Raw genomic sequence first — 3,219 nt, forward strand, 5'->3', positions numbered from 1 at the left:
TTTTTATAACCTATTGCGTTTTATACTGTAGCCTACTTTGCCACATAATCGAAACAAGCAACTTCATTATATATCACTATCTCTTAAGATACAGGCTCACCTAGTTTGGTTTAAGAGATAAAGTCAATTGCTAGCTACCCTGTTTCACGATTTAACAATGTCATACTTTCTTACAGTTCGATGTTTGTATTTTGTACTATTGAAATTTATAAAAACAAAGAAATTATTAGTATTAAATAAAAAAAAGCAAGCCCGTCACAAATGTAGGTCACAATCGTCATAATCACAACGAGCAAACTTTTTTCACACTCATTACCGAATGCAGTGTCAAGGCCTCCATTTGTCACGCCCGGCTACATCCGGCTGCGTAGACGTCGCCTAAGCTCAATGACAATACAATAAACTGAGATTTCTTAAAAATGCCTTCAGTAATGACGTTATTATAATGTTATTGCAGTGTATTTAGTTTAGTTCATTTAGGTTTTTCCGATATATTCTATATCGCCAAATACAAGTTAGTCATGGTAAGGTTTTTCGCATTGTTACCCTGTAACATAAGTTGACAAGTCCCATGTGCCTGTACCTTTACCCTTGCTCACATTACCGCTTGGCGGCAGAAATAGGTAAGGTGGCCGTACTTCCCTGGACGAACTCTTTCACAAGGAGCTCTACTGCTACTAAAAAAATTGTATGTATAGAGGAATATAGCATATTGCTGTATTACTTTAGATATTCCACTAAAAAGGATAAAACGCAGCAAATAACAGATAAAAAGTAACCTAGATCGCAGAGCAAGAAATAAATAGTCCAGTTGAATAACTTTACATTCATTTTACCTTTGCAAAACTTATCTGCGTGGAAGTATGTCACAGGGCTCTAAAATCTTTGCGTTTCTGCTGACTAAATACGTACCAGAACACCTTTGGCTTTTAATTTAAATATCACTTATTTCAACGCATAATTTAGTTGAATAAATTAAATCATTGTGACATTTGCTAGTATAGTAAATACCAACGTATTATTATTATACCCGCGCGTATAGGGTTTCTGAATTCTTGACATATTTTTTTCTCGAGTTTCGAGAGTTCTCGAATCGAGAAATCTCTAACAGAAACCCCTGCATACGGAATAAGTTCTAGTCCTTTATTTTAAAACCCATAAAACCCTTATCTGAAAAATAATCCTTAACTGAACTATTTTTATTAATGTAATTATTGATTTGTTTTTATTTTGTGGAATAACTCCATTAGTTTGCTATAATGAATTAAATACAAAGATCAAACATAAAGAAAAATTCCTTCGACGAGACAGTATTCGATTTGAAAGTTCTTAAGAAATAACTTTGTAATTTCAAAATACTTTTAAATCAGCGTTGAAGAACATAAAAAATGTTATAATATAACAATACAACGTAAAAGCCACGCATTGATCCACGTTACTCAGATAATGACTTTTGTGTTCTTGAGTGTTTCCTGGCTAAGAGAAACCTGTGAACTAATCATCTATGTACAATTACGAGAATTTTAATCGTATATCATTAAAACTCTAGTGAAAAACAAATGATTTAGTAATACCATTAAAAAGATGATTCGTATTGAATATTAATTAGTAATTGTATTCACGGAAGCAAAACAAATTAAGTATATCTAAAGTTACATATTAAGTTAATATTAAATATTAAGTATATATAAATAACTATAAACTAATTACCTACGTGAGATCTACCGTTCGTTTATATGAAGTTCCGTTTTTAGTATTCGTGTCTTTAACGCTATTTCATTTTAAAAATAGTTGAATAAACGGAATGATTAGATATAATTTAACAGTTACAATTTTGAAATAAAGCTCATAATTAACTGATTAAAATCGGCACTAAAAGGGCCATTAAAGTGTAAGGAATAATTTTGTGTGTCCCATTAAAGTTGCACAACTAGCATTGTAAGGTCACACACATTATCACATACTTGTTTAGACATTATACAGAAAATAATTTAAAATATAAAATTCTATATCACAACCAAAATTACTCTCGAAATGTGGCACCAATTACGGCAGACTCGGCGCTTTTTTACAAATTGTTTTGTTATAATATTAATTTTACATACTTTTTCAGTTTCAAATGTATAATGTATAGTATATAAAAGGGACGTATAATGGATTATTTTATAATTTATTTAATTTCATTATTTATATAATTACTTATAATATTTCAAAATATTGATTGATCGTAAAAAAATTATTAATTTATATGTACTATATCGATATTTTTTATTGTCATATAAAAGGTATAAAATCAGTCTAACTCAATGTTTTCTTGTCATAGGTCGTTATAGTTTGGTTTTATAAAACAATGTTGGGTAATAATGGCAACAGACAACACGTTAGTTCAAGTCATAAAACGCCCACTAGCTGTGCAAACTTGAGGTGGGGTAGGTCATCTTAACCAAAGGAATACAGTAAACGTGATGGAGCAGCGATGTTGCTTAAAATAAGGTACAAAGTTGAGCGGCAGTAGAATAGTTTAACAAAACAAGTAGTAACTCCACACAAACGTAGCAGCGCGGCTTACATAAATGTGTGGCACGCCCACCGCGCGCCGCCGCCGTGCACGCACACAGTCGCATAAACTGGCTGTGCACTCGAGTTGCACAGCAAGGTCGCGCACGCCATTTATTATAGAATTGAAGTATGAAAGGTGAAGTCCATCCTATCGTGTAACAAATTAGCACATTGTTTAGACAATATCCTTAGGTGTAACGTATATTTTTTGTAAGACAGTTATTTAATAATAAATACCGAAACCATTTGGTACAAGCGAAACCAAACCTCCGCCGGTGATTCACCTTAAGCAAAAAAAATTTAAAGGAGATGCAATGCCGCAAGCGGCGTCGAGCTGCGCCCGCGCGCGCCTTTAAATTCAATATAGTATGGAACACACGCTCTACTAAATAAACTATATATTTCCCCTCTCTCCAGACTGCGGCAATTTGAAGCGACCTTAAGATTAAACGCATCGTAAACAACGTACTCAGAGATGCACTTCTCACGGTCATAAGTGTATAAAATGTACCTACACATACTATGTGTAGGTACATTTTATATCTATATTTTACTAATAAGAACTATATCAGACCTAGTGTATTATTAAACGTGTCTTAACAGTCCTAAACTAATACAATGTATTTACTCGTACATTGTTGCACTTTTTCCCTATATAAA

This window comes from Hyposmocoma kahamanoa, unplaced genomic scaffold, assembly GCF_003589595.1.
Source record: "Hyposmocoma kahamanoa isolate Upper Pololo Valley unplaced genomic scaffold, ASM358959v1 92, whole genome shotgun sequence".
NCBI classification, from domain to species: Eukaryota; Metazoa; Arthropoda; class Insecta; order Lepidoptera; family Cosmopterigidae; genus Hyposmocoma; species Hyposmocoma kahamanoa.